Raw genomic sequence first — 13,718 nt, 5'->3', positions numbered from 1 at the left:
GCCTAGGTCAAGGTTCTTGGAGTGTTCAGTGAAATCGCAAACCACGCATGACCCACATGGAAAATGACCTGTGACTGGCGGAGTGTTCCACAATGTCAATTGACTGTCGCCTCTAGGTTGGTATGGGTCTGTGTGGACAAGGGTGTCCTTCAGACTTCTGTTTCTTTTGAATGAGAACATAGGTTTCTCATATGTCAATTTGTTTGATGTGAGTATGGGCCACTTTTTGTTGATTATTTTTTTCACATCCTTTGAAGATGAATTAAAAGTGGTGACACAAATCATTTGTTGTGTTTGAGTTCTTTCTTGAGTTTCAAGAAGAGCCTCCCTCGGGGTATTGCGTGCTCTCTTGGCTTTTTCGATAATTTTTCCAGGGTAATTCTTTTGTTTTAGTTTTTCAGTTAATACCTGGGCTTCTTTTCTGTAATCTTGGAGTTCCGAGCAATTCCTCCGAATGCGTAGGAATTGTCCCACTGGAAGGTTCTCCCTGAGAGCCCGTGGGTGTGCACTGTCAAATCTTAACAGGCTGGTCCTATCAGTAGGTTTGGTATATAGAGAACTACTCAACGTACCGTCCCTGGCAGTAACATTGATGTCTAAGAAGGAGATCTTTTCTCTGTCCTTGTTCAATGTGAAACGTAAATGTGGGTTTAACCCATTGATCCAGTTGGTGAATCCCTTAAGGCTCTCATCGTCACCTTTCCAGATCATGAGGATGTCGTTGATGTATCGGTACCATTTACAGATGTTACTGGTGTATGGATTTATCGTCCATATATGTAGGTCCTCGAAATGGCTCATTTACAGGCATGCGATGCTAGGAGCAAAAGTACTGCCCATTGAAGTGCCATGGACTTGAAGGTATAATTGGTTCTCAAATCTGAAAAAGTTCTCCGTGAGTGCCAGTCGTATCAGGGTGACAACCTACTCGACAGGAGAAGTCCACTGCCAGTCTTCTTTCTTGAGAAGTTACTCTATAACTGCAATGCTTTCAATCTGGTGTATACTGGTATATAATGCCTCGACGTCAAGGCAAACCAAGATGTTTTCCCTCAGATCATATTCAGTGTCTGTCAAGAGGTTGAGCAGATGTTTAGTGTCTTGTACAAACGATGTTATGCGTCTGACCAGCGGGCCTAGGAACCAGTCGGTATATTTGGATAGTGGCTCAAGGATTTACCCAATTCCGGAGACAATGGGTCTGCCAGGCGGAGGTACTTTCCCTTTATGAATTTTGGGAATGGTGTAGAATAGAGGTATCCGTGGATCCTCTTGGTTGAGGAACTCATGTTCTTTTTTGGAGATCCAATCCTTTTCAAAGGCGTACGTCGTCATTGTGGAGATGGTTTTCCTTAATCGTTGTGTAGGGTCTCTGTTGATCTTTTAATAGAATTTATTGACAGCCAGAAGAGTGAGACACGCTGATCTATAGGCATTTGTGCTTTGGATCACTGTGGCTCCCCCTTTGTCGGCAGGTTTTATAATCAATTCTGTCCTGTTCTTCAGTTTCTCAAGGGCAGTACGTTCCTTGTTACTCAAGCTGTTAAATGCACTCCTCTGCGGCTGGAGTTCTTCAACTTCTTTCACTACTGCTTCTTCAAAAGCGAGTACCTCTGGGGGCATTAAGCTTGAAGGTGGGTAGAAGGTTGATTTGAGTTTTAGGTCAGGGTAGTTCCCATCCTTGGCAGTTTCTTCTTTGTCGCGAAAGAAAATTTTGAGCCTAATTTTCCTAAAGAATTTCCCCAATTCGCACCGCAATTGGAACTTATCAAGATGGGTTGTGGGGACAAACCAAGGACTCTTTCTAAAACGGCCATCTCATCATTGGTGAGGGATGGTGTCCGTGAGGTTCACTACTTATCCCTCATCGTGCTTGTCCCCGTTCTTGGGCACAGCTAGTTCACTAGCATCTCTGACCACCATCTCTGACCACTGGCTGGTCTATTGGAGTATTTTTTGTGATTAACGTTGGAATTATTTCCACCACGACAAAAAGCAACTATGTTACTTTACTGGCCAAATACTAACAAGCGTTCATATGCAAACTTTGACAAAACCAGCTGTTTAGTTTTAAAACTATTAAAACAAGACATAACAGTAGAATCAACAAACAATAATTATAAATTTCAGGTAGCACATAGCGCAACGCAAATTACACAATTGGAACAAGTAGCTTACTCACTAGCATTTGAGACTTCAGAAACAATTCTACATACTTCAAGCACAACAGTAGTCTCACATTTATGAGCAGCTCATAAAGGATTATTAAATGGATTTCAATACATCATAAATTAAGCCTAGCAAGTTCTATGTTATTTTACATATCTTATTTCAGGATTGGCTTCAATTATAATGGTTGGCGGAATGAAATTCATTGTAGTATTACTGATAAAGAAATGAAAAAAGAAGTGACTCAGTAGACCAAAGTGGTGTTTCAGGCTGAATAGAAGAAATGAAAATGGGTTTAACACTGGTCAACAGAACCTGGGTGAACTGAAGGAAGTACCAGTACCCCAAAGTGTCATCATGCACCTGAGCATTTCTGCTGAGAATTCATTTAAACCAAGAAGTGCACCAAGAACACAATTTAAGAGCTGCCTGATCTCTGAAGAATAACACCAGAGAGAACAAAAATGTGTGAAACTCTGAATAAGAAACATACTAACTAAAGTAGCCTCTTAAGCATGTATTTTATGCTTTAGACCTCATATACTTAGAACGTACTACATGTTGCATATAGTGATTAAGTACTAAGCATATATTGTTAAGATGCATAGTGAACAAAAGATGACAGCCTTTGCACAAGATGAGTGATCTCTTTTTATGACTTTAATTATGTTACATACAACACAGGACTTACTGTACGTTAACATCACCACTGTTCATCAATTAAATGCAGTGGGGTGTCATGAATGTGTAAGGTCTAGAAAATTGGCCTTTTTATTTTATAAAAAGAGCTGTCGAAATTGCTCAAACATCAGTAAGAGATCAATTGTCATGGTTTGTTATGCTCAGGTTAACAGGCTGGAGAAGGACAATTTTCCATTTTCTGATGCTCTTTAAAAAATACTGCAGCTGAAATTGGCTACCAAAAGAAATGACCTTTGCAAGATCCAACCTGAAACAAGGAGGAAACATCAATGATGTAGGCTTTGCATACTTTCTATAACCTGAACAAGGTTATTGTTTGCTGTCCATGGAAAAGAAAAAACAAAAAGAAACGGGTACAAGTTGACTTTCCTCATTCCTTAGAGGATCATCTATGAGAAAGATTCATAAGATACTGGTTTTTGGGACGGGTTAGACATTATGACCAATTGCTGGAGATACAGAATTCCAACTTTAGGCATGATGATATAATAAGCTATGCCTAGAACTCTATATGACTTGGCATACACAAATAACTTGACACAACTATGCTAGTAGACAGCTTGTTATAACCTAAGTAAAGTATGTATTAGGCTAATTGATCAAGGATGTGTGATGAAATAGGATTGTGACATATCTAACCTCTGCACTCAAGTGCATAGCCTGTGCTGTTCATTAATACTTGCAGTCTGCCATAGTCAAAATATGTGTTGGCCAATATTGTATAACTGATATTTCATACAGCACAAAAAACATAATACTTGTGTGTGTGTTACCCGTTTCGGGGAATCGAGGTGAGGTTCTTTTACATCACCTGCATATAAGAGATTGTCTCACAGTTTTTCTCCAACTCCTAAAACTCTTCCCCGTATGAGCATAATTCACCAGGGAGAGGTGAGAGGTATCTGCCGGAAGTCCTTTTCTCTGAAAAGGTTGCAGTTTCTTTTTAGGGTTTGGGAATTCTACTTGGTGTGATCCTAATAATTTGATTGTAACACAAATCCCTTGCCAGCCTCATGTATTAAAAATATTTATAAATAATAAAATCCATACAGAAGCGAAGGAATTTGAGCCTGTCCTCCTCATCCATCAGTCTACTTAACTGTCATTCACATTTTGCTTCTGCCCACCACAACATACTTCCAATGGGTCAGCCCACCTTAGCCACAGGCTCGATGGAACTATGAGTGATGCATTTAGTCGAATCATATTCGCCTACGAAGTGCACTTAAGTACCAGTGATGGTGTGCCAATACTTTTCTTTGCCAATGTTTTTTTTCCTTTTCCACTCTTTAAAACTTTTTAATGTTTTTATTTATCATTGTATGTTTAGACAATGTCTTCAGGTTACAGTAATTCAAAACCAATAATCCCTTTACTTTGCACCACTAAAAATATATTTTCCTGCGCCATACATTAAAACTGAACAGTGTTTCTACATACAACCCCTCAAAGGAAGTTCTTGTACTTTTCTGTTCATTTATAATTCCTTTTTTAAAATTTCTTTGGCATATGCTTGTTTCCTCTCTCTCTTTCTGCAACACTACATAAGACAATGGACCTGATCCACATCTGAACTGCACTGTAGATGGTTATGTTAGTGCCCCGTACCAGCACTTTTTATTGCTAAATGGTACGGATGAGCGTCCAAATGTGTTTGTTCCAGTGTCATTGTTCCCTTTCTCTGAAGATTTCCTGCTCCTATTTTTATTTAAATTTCTTCTGTGTGTCCACATGAACCCAAAAGCCAGGAATCAGCGAATGACCATTTCCTTTAATTTCTTTTGCATTCGCCGGTAACAGCAGCACTCCTGGGGCCCGATTATGACTTTGGCGATGTGGGAGCGGGTCCGTCACTCCGCCGTCCCGCTCCCACACCGCCATGGGAGCGCCAAAGGCAGTTCCAGCACGTGCAGTTAGTACCAGGCTTGGGGGTGGAAGGGTACAGGCACACAGGGGGGCACACCATGTGCCTCCTTGCATGCACCAACCTGCATGTGGCAAGGGGAGCTCTCTAGGGCCCCCTTTGTTTCATGACCGCCAGCATTATGAACCTCCATAAGACCGCTTCTAGTCATGAAACTTGTAATATGCATGGCGGTGCCACAGCGGCACCACCAGCATATTGTGAGTCCCTGACCGCCGTGCCACCGCCAGGTAAAGCGGTTCTCTGGCAGTTTCAGCAGTCCAATGGTGGTCCGACCCCCAAGGTTGTAATAGGGCGGTTGGACTGCTGGTGCGACGATGGCTGGAACGCCACTGCAGTGTCACCATGAGTTTGGCGGTCCATGGTCCATCAAACTCATAATCAGGCCCTTGGTGTTTTCTGAGCAAGAAGACATCAAAATCGCTCCTCCACCATTTGCTCTTGAGCAGTGCTTAAACTGCAAAACAAAAGTGCCAGGCCAAAACGTCTGCTCACAAGCCCACAGCCAGAGCTCCGAATAGTGAGTACCAAGGCTATGTAGTCTGGATTCCACCTCATGCCTCGGTCATCCACCACTGGACACTCCCTGCCCCTTTATCTTACTCTTGCAGGTTCTTTATTAGTCTGGCTTTCTCCTTTGTAACTGCTTTTCAGTCTTTCTACTTCTTTCTTTCTTTCTTCCTTTTGTGTTTCTCTCTCTTGCTCTGGCTGAAAGACAACGACGCAACAAGCAATGTTCGTCTCATAGAGCTTCTTTATTGCAGGTCTTTAGAGCAGTGTGGACAGGTGGGGCAAAAGCAACTTGGGCAGGGAGAGTGAGGGCAAAGTACCACATACTGCAGGAAGGGAGGGTGGGGGCAAACAGCACTAACAGCAAGGAAGGAGAGTGGTGTCAAAGCAACACAGACGCTGCTGACAGAGAGGTTGGGGGAAAACAAAACAAAATGTGAAGGGGAAGCAACAACGTGGGGAGGGTGAAGGGGAATCAACATTGTGGGCATGCACAAGTACTTTTATGAACTTCTGCAACTAAAATAAAAAAGTAGCTCAGAAGGCGATAACAGTGGAAGGAAAGAAGGAAAATGGGAAAGGAAGCAGTACTTGGCTCATGATCCAAGGGATGGACAAACACAAAAAGAAAGTGAAGCCGACCCACGCTCATCAAAGTAAACCAAGGAAATGAGAATGAAGATTAAGCCCACCAATGGTAAGCAATGGGTGGGCTATGACCTCCCTGTATGTAAACAAAGGGGCTTATTATGACTACAATGGTCCTATGGACTGTCGTAGCTGCGGTGGCGGTCCGACCGCCCTGTTACCAGTTTGGCGGTTGGTCCGTCTTCAAAAAGCAACCCCTCACCCCCTTTCTGGCTGGCAGGCCTTAAGCTTTTTGAAGGCTAACATTCATAATAAAGTCAACCAATGAAATACTGATCAGCATCTCAAATGTGATAGTTACTAACACTTGTGAGAGACCAATCCACACTGCACACTTGAGTAAAGAAAATATTCTGAAGAGTAGACAAAACTATATCACTGAAGGCCCCTAGGGAACTATTAACCAACTGCATTCTATGAAAGGTGCTGAACTATGCAATAATACGTGGAACCTGTCAGCAACCTGTGAGCTGGTACGAGGTGAGAAGATAAAGAAAAACTTACCTGAACACACCGGTACTGCTCTCCATACACCAATCTACTCGATTCACGATGACCTAGAAATAATAAAGGACAAGATCAGAGGGAAAGGTTGGAGAGAGAGAGAGAAATGACAAATTCAGGATGGGGAAAGCAATGGAAGAAACAAAGAAAAGGATACTAAAGAAAGACAACATTTATCAGAGGGGAGAAAACTAATAAAAGGAGGACACAAGGAAAGCGGAAGAAACAGGAGCCGATTGTCTTCGGGAAAGTCAAGGAGGCTGTAGTGGACACCACTTGGAAGGAGAAACAGACTACTTTGAAGCAGGAGACAGGAATGCCGAAATTGGGGAAGACAGCAAAGGCCAACGATGCCTCGACCAAGGACTGGTGGATGCAGAAAAACTGATGTGGAGTAACGCGCCACAGTCCTGACGGACTGTGGCTACTCAGTGAATTTAGGGGGTGAAAAGGAACCGGAGAATGGCAAGAAATAGAAACAAGTTGCTTTTTTGTTACTTTTCTTATTTTTCTGTTATTTACATCGTGTTGGTATCCCAACAGCCCCAAGGAATAATTAGATGGGAACTAGTCAAATTGATAAGGAGTCAGAAAAGACTAGACAGTCGCTTGAATTAAGACAGTACCACAAATCTGGGGACAGTGATTTATGTAAATGCAATCACTTACTCCTCAATGTATTCTTTCACAACTGTTTCTCAAATACAACACAACCAAAGACCAGACGTTTGGAAAACGATATATGGCTTTAATCCTATAATATAAAAAGATTCTTGAATATATACAAAAATAGATATACATAAATAACACATATATATAACAAAAGGGCGATTTTCTAAGACAATACAATTGCTCTTTACAACAAATACACCTCTACTTTTTATGTCACTGCGGGGAAAGTGTGGCAAAGACCTCTTCAATACGCTCAAACGATCAGGAACCAACAGGAATCCGGATTCAGTGCAAGAACAGGTTTATTAGGCATAAAATAAATAGAGCATGTTTGCCGGACATAGTGTCCGCCATGATGCGTTTCGCTCGCGTCCGCGAGCTTGATCACATGACGCGCTAAGGGACAACATTGAATAAATTGTAGCACATGCACTAATTCCTTTAAACAATAACTACTATGTGCATGAAACTAGACAAAAGACTTAGGAACACGTGGTAAATTGCCATGAAACTACCGACAGTACTAGAAATATATAATTATATACATCGAAATCAAGATTCTGTTTAAAATCATAAGAAGTCAGATTATTTCGCTACAAACACATTAGAGTATTTAAATACAATAAATATGCTAAAAACCTCATTTTAGGAATACAAAAACAGCATGGTATCTAATCATATTAGTAAATAAAACTAATGGTCGTAAATACGATTTTATAAGATCCCTTCTCATTGAACATAAACCACAGATGTTTACAAAGAGCAGCGATACCGATATCGTGCATATTCAAGTAGTGTACTGCTCGATTTTTCCGGTCTTATTGTGTTGAAGGGTGATTTAGGTGACTTCAGTCTCTTTCCATTCAAGTCTAAGGGTTAGAGTAGTGTATAGAGCCTATTTATTAGGCACTTCGACATGATCCTGTGTTCTTCCCCATAGATTAGGGTTTGCACATATATCCTAGAGGATAGATCCGTTAGTATTAGGGGTAATCTGTTCTATAGTGAGGGTATTTCATGGAGTCGTGCTGAATCCAGGCCTGGTAGTCCTTAAACGGGAGAGACACCATCTTTCTTTCCTCTCCGGCAGCTTGGAAAGTTTCTAGGTCGAGGGTGATGTTTTAGTTACGAGGTGTTATTCGATGGGGAGAACCGGTTCAGGCCGGCCCTTATCGAAGGATTGTATTTTAATTCATGCCGAAGACACTACATCAGGCCGGCCGGCTGGGAACGTGTCCTTGGTACGGGGAGGTACAAGAATTTGGTGGGCGGCAGGTTACGGGCTGGAATTTTCCATGAGAAAATGCACCTCTATATTAGTGAAAGTCTGAGGCAGATACTGGCACTTGCTTCTTGTCCATGGGCGGCACCTGGCCGTTAGTAGTAAAGCTGCTACTTATTCCAGGGAAGACAGATGACAAACTTGGAGGTGGAGAAAAACCGAGAGATAGATATTCCAAAGAGAAGAGAGTAGCCGATGAGGAAGAGGTCCCAGTGACTCGGAGAGGGAGACGGGAGTAAACCCGTGATTGCGGAGGTGTGACTTCCAGGCGAAGCCGAGGCGCAGACGAGAAGGGAACCTAGATGACCATTGAGTGCAGGCTACATACGACCAAGGTGATGTCAACCCCTTACTATTAGAGTGTACAACTTAATCTTTCACTTTTCTTTGCAGGTTATGTGATATATATTATGTTCCGTGAGTGTGCATGTAATAACTAAATAAAGTATTCAGTTTGTAGTAAAGCAATATGTGCTACGTGTTCTTGTGTAAGAGGGTAACCTATTCTTCTAGTCAGCTGTGACTTAACATGAACAGATGTTAATCCTGATCAGGTAGGTGGTAACTGAATAAGGGAGAAAGGAGCCCTTCGAACTGGAGAACAAGTTGTGCTCAACTAGCTGTCTTTGTGTGATCTGATATATAGTAACACTGATGTCGTGGTAATTATAGGATGAACTCGTGCTAAGGCTGCCGTCTGGGCAGGAAGTCCTGGGTCCATTTGGGACCGCGAGGCTGTGACTGCCGTCTGGGCAGGAAGTCTGTGGCTGCCGTCTGGGCAGGAAGTCCTGGGTCCGTTTGGGACCGCGAGGCTGTGATTTGTCTAAGGCTGCCGTCTGGGCAGGAAGTCCTGGGTCCGTTTGGGACCGCGAGGCTGTGGCTGCCGTCTGGGCAGGAAGTCCTGGGTCCGTTTGGGATCGCGAGGCTGTGGCTGCCGTCTGGGCAGGAAGTCCTGGGTCCATTTGGGACCGCGAGGCTGTGGCTGCCGTCTGGGCAGGAAGTCCTGGGTCCATTTGGGACCGCGAGGCTGTGACTGCCGTCTGGGCAGGAAGTCTGTGGCTGCCGTCTGGGCAGGAAGTCCTGGGTCCATTTGGGACCGCGAGGCTGTGACTTGTAGGTCTTGGTATATATAGTAGGAATTCCCTGTCCTTAGGTGGTACATATATGTGGTTATTTAGGTGAAAATAGGCCCTAAGGAGGGGGTAACGTTCTGGTTTGGGTTAGAGAGGCTCTACTGAGCGGGTTCCGAAAACCCAAGCAGAACATTTGGCGTCACGAACCGTTTACGAAACCTGTGTGCATTGTGTTTGTCTTGTGTTTGCTTTCGGTGCGTGCGTGGTTTTGTTTGCATTTTATTTTTGTATATTTGTGTGTATAATTTTTATTTTTCTTCCTTCTTTTCTTTTTCTTCTTTTCTTCTTTTTCCTTTTTCACGATGTTTTCTAGAAGGTCTAAATCTACTTTTAAGTTGCCCGTTGATATTCCCGGATGGGATTCAACGCCTTATGAAGCCTTGGCCCGTGAGTGGGCTGATTCCACTGGTTTGAGTGAGAATTGGAATTCTTCTTTGGAGCTGGCAGAGCCGGCTGATGTGATTGCTTGTTTGCAGAAGGCACCCGTATCGAAGGGTGAGGAGATTCCCGTTTTGGGGCGCAGAGGTTGGATTCTTTTGTCTGCATACAGGATTCTGCATGAGAGATTGTTGAAGTTACAGATCTCTCTTAAAGATGTGGAAGCGCACTTTGTTGAGATTCAGAATTCTCATACTTTGTTGCGGTGTCAAAATAAGTTGCTTGCTGATAAACTTGAGACTTACCAAACTATTGCCGAACGGGCGGCTGTGCGAATTGCTCGTTATAAATACAAGAATCGGCGCGGTCGGGTTTCGACGCGAAAGGTGCGTCTGGTCGTGGCGACAGCCGGGCTGGATTGAAATCCTGATGAATGGGATGGTAATATCTGGAACTCGACTGATTCTTGTTCCTCGGGTGAGGAGTCTGCCAAGCGCGAGTTTTCTCGCTCCCGCCATGATTGTAAATCTGCTTCTCGCACCTTTGATGGTGCACCCCGTGATTACGCTCGTTCTTCGAGTGGGATCAATGCCTCTTCCACTGATTGTCCCTCTACGAGTACTGATCGGGCTCCTTATGATGCTCGTCCCGCGGTTTCTGCGCATCCAGTTTTCCGTCGGAAGTTGCAGCAGTCTCCCAATGCTCCGCAGGGTATTTCTTTGGACTGTTTAGAAGACTTTACTCAGCAGGAAATTAGTGATATTTTGCAGCGATTTCGGCAGCGAGCTGGTGAGTCCTTGCTCACATGGATGGTGCGCCTTTATGAACTGGGCGCTGCTGGTATTATGTTGGATACTGGCGATTGTTTAAAGTTCTGTTCCTTGAGTTTGGATTCTACTGTGCAGGATCATTTTCGTAACTATACTGGTGTTGGTCAGATTTCTTTACTCCAATTGGCGACTGAGGGTTGTAATCTAAAATATCCTACTGAATCTGACTGGCCTGTGAATGACAAGCCGTGGTATACTTTGCGTGATGCTGCTCAACGTCTCAAAGAGGAGGTGATGAAAACGGCAATTTTTCTGGGTACTGCTGACAGGTTGCTTGATGGTTCATTGACATCTTCTGTGCGGAACCGTATCATTCGATCTTCCCCTGTTGCCTATAAGCAGGTCATGATGACTTTATTGATTAATCAGACTGGTAACGTATTATCTACGGTTTTGGAATCGGTGCGCCAACTCGGTGAGTTGGGGGAGTGGTTTAAACCTGAACGTCAGTCCCGGCCTGACACTCGTACTCCTGGTGAAAATAAACTTACTAGACGTGATATTTTTTCTGGTCTTCTGGCTGATGGTGTGCGGAGGGAGGACATTGATGGTGAGACTACTGCTCGTTTGTGGGAGTTGTTTCGCAAACGTGGCTTGGATCGAAAGGAGGGTGCCCGGCGTGTTCGGACCACTGAGTGTGATCGTGGTGGTTCTGACGGTAGCGGTGATGACGACCGCCGTGGGCGCTCTGTTCGTCGTGATGATCGACGTTCTGCACGTGATGTGTCCCCCCGTCGAGAGAGAGACAGGGAGAGAGAGGGGGAAAGAGAAAGGGGGAGAACTGACTATGTTTACAGCAGACGTAGAGATGATAGGGATCAATCCCCTGAGTTGAGGAGGAGAGAGGATCGTCACAGTTTGGTCGATCGTAACCCGCAGTACAATGCAGAAGATACGAATCCGTTCCGTACTGGGAATGGATATGAACAGGAGGTACCGATACCTAAGAAACGTGAGAGTCTTTATCCTGATCTATCCTGGTACACAGAATGCAGTAAGAATGACTAGGAAATAGGTCAAGCTCCGGTACACAGATGGGCTCACAGAGATAATAGACCCTATGTAGATATTGATATTTATTGGAGACATCGTAATATCCAAAGGGCCCGAGCATTGGTAGATACAGGAGCGGAGGCCACTCTTATTCATGGAAAATCAAAGAAGTTTACAGGTCAGCCTTTTACTATTACCGGATTAGGTGGAAAAGAAACCCCTGCAGTTCAAACTTTGCTTGAAATGAGAATAGGTAGAATTCCTAGAAAAGAGTATTCTGTACTAGTAGTGCCACTTCTAGAATTCATAATTGGGATTGATATTTTGAGAGGAATGACTTTGCATCTAGATGACGGATGTTACCAATTTGGAACAACGCATTATATATCGTCCAGACCTATACGGGTTGGTCGTTTAAGAATGCCCCCCATACAAGTTCCCCATGCGACAAAAGTGGTTTGTCAGAAGCAGTATCGTATTCCAGGTGGTCATGAGGAGATTAGTACCACTATTCAGGAGTTAGTGGATGCAGGAGTCATAACCCCAGTTACTTCTGCTTGGAATAATCCTGTTTGGCCGGTGCGTAAGAGTGATAACTCTTGGCGCATGACCGTTGATTATCGAGAATTGAACAAGCACACACCCTCTTTGACTGTTGCAGTACCGGATGTTATTACACTTATTGAGAGAATCCAAAAGCATCCAGGTACATGGTACGCGTCCATTGATATTGCTAATGCTTTCTTTTCAATTCCGATTGCCCCAGAGTGTCAGGAACAATTCAGTTTTACGTGGAACGGGCGTCAGATGACGTTTAGAAGTCTTCCCCAGGGCTATGTGCATAGTCCTACGATATGTCACCGGCTGGTGGCAGAGCATTTGGCTGAGGTACCGGTTCATCCCCAAATTCAGATATGTCATTATATTGATGATGTTTTGATCCAAGGCGAAACACAAGAGGAAGTTCAGACCCAATTAGACAGAGTCATTGAGTGCCTGCGTGAGAAAGGTTGGGAAATCAACCCAGATAAATTGCAAGGTCCGTCCCAGGCTGTAAAATTTTGGGGTATTAATTGGCATGAAGGGCACCGTGAAGTGATCCCTCAGGTTAAACAGAAGATTCTTGATTTTGCAGTTCCTAGAAATAGGAAAGAAGCCCAGAGCTTCATTGGTCTGTTTGGCTTTTGGCGCCAGCATATTCCTCATTTGAGTCAAATATTGGCCCCCTTGTACCGGGTCACGCGTAAAAAGAATGCATTTGAATGGGATAAACCACAGCAAGATGCGTTTAGTCTGGCAAAAGAGGCAATTCAACATGCTCTGGATTTATGGCCTGTACGTGATGGTGACGTGGATTTGAATGTGTCTGTACAGGGCCTTTATGCAAATTGGAGTTTGTGGCAGAAACAAGGCAGGAGTAAAGTACCGTTAGGTTTTTGGACCAAAAAGTTACCTGATGCTGGTGAGCGTTACACACCCTTTGAGAAACAGTTACTTGCTTGTTATTGGGCTCTGGTGGATACCGAGCAATTGACTTTGGAACATGATATAGTTCTGCGTCCGGAAATTCCTATCATGCAGTGGGTTCTGAGTTCGCCGAAAACTCACCGAATTGGACACGCTCAAGAGGCGAGTGTGATTAAATGGAAATGGTACATACAAGACAGGGCACGTGTGGGCCCGAAAGGAGTTGCTTCTTTACATGAGCAGGTGGCGCGAGCGCCATCGACTGAGACTGAGAGTGAATGTTCCGTACCTTTAGCATAGGAGTCTCCTGTCAAGTGGGGTAAGCCTTTTGGTGATTTGTCCGCAGCGGAAAGAAACCATGTTTGGTTCACTGATGGTTCAGCGAGGTTTATAGGGATGACACGGCACTGGAAGGCGGTGTCCTATAATCCGATCACACAGAAATTATTGAGCACAACTGGTGAAGGTAAAAGCAGCCAATTTGCCGAGCTTTACGCTGTTTACCA

General features: G+C 43.9%; 1 long non-coding RNA gene across 1 annotated transcript in view; it reads right to left on the bottom strand.

The window, feature by feature from the left end:
• LOC146861063 (uncharacterized) overlaps positions 1-13,718 on the bottom strand; it is a 144,438-nt gene that overhangs the window by 38,609 nt on the left and 92,111 nt on the right. Inside the window, exon 2 of the long non-coding RNA XR_014979231.1 lies at positions 6,458-6,510. This is a non-coding gene — a long non-coding RNA (uncharacterized LOC146861063). The remainder of the gene's footprint in view (positions 1-6,457; positions 6,511-13,718) is intronic.

The sequence above is a fragment of the Triturus cristatus genome, chromosome 3_1, assembly GCF_964204655.1.
Source record: "Triturus cristatus chromosome 3_1, aTriCri1.1, whole genome shotgun sequence".
NCBI classification, from domain to species: Eukaryota; Metazoa; Chordata; class Amphibia; order Caudata; family Salamandridae; genus Triturus; species Triturus cristatus.
The sequence above is the reverse complement of the archived record's forward strand: the minus strand, read 5'-3'. Positions and strand labels throughout refer to the sequence as shown.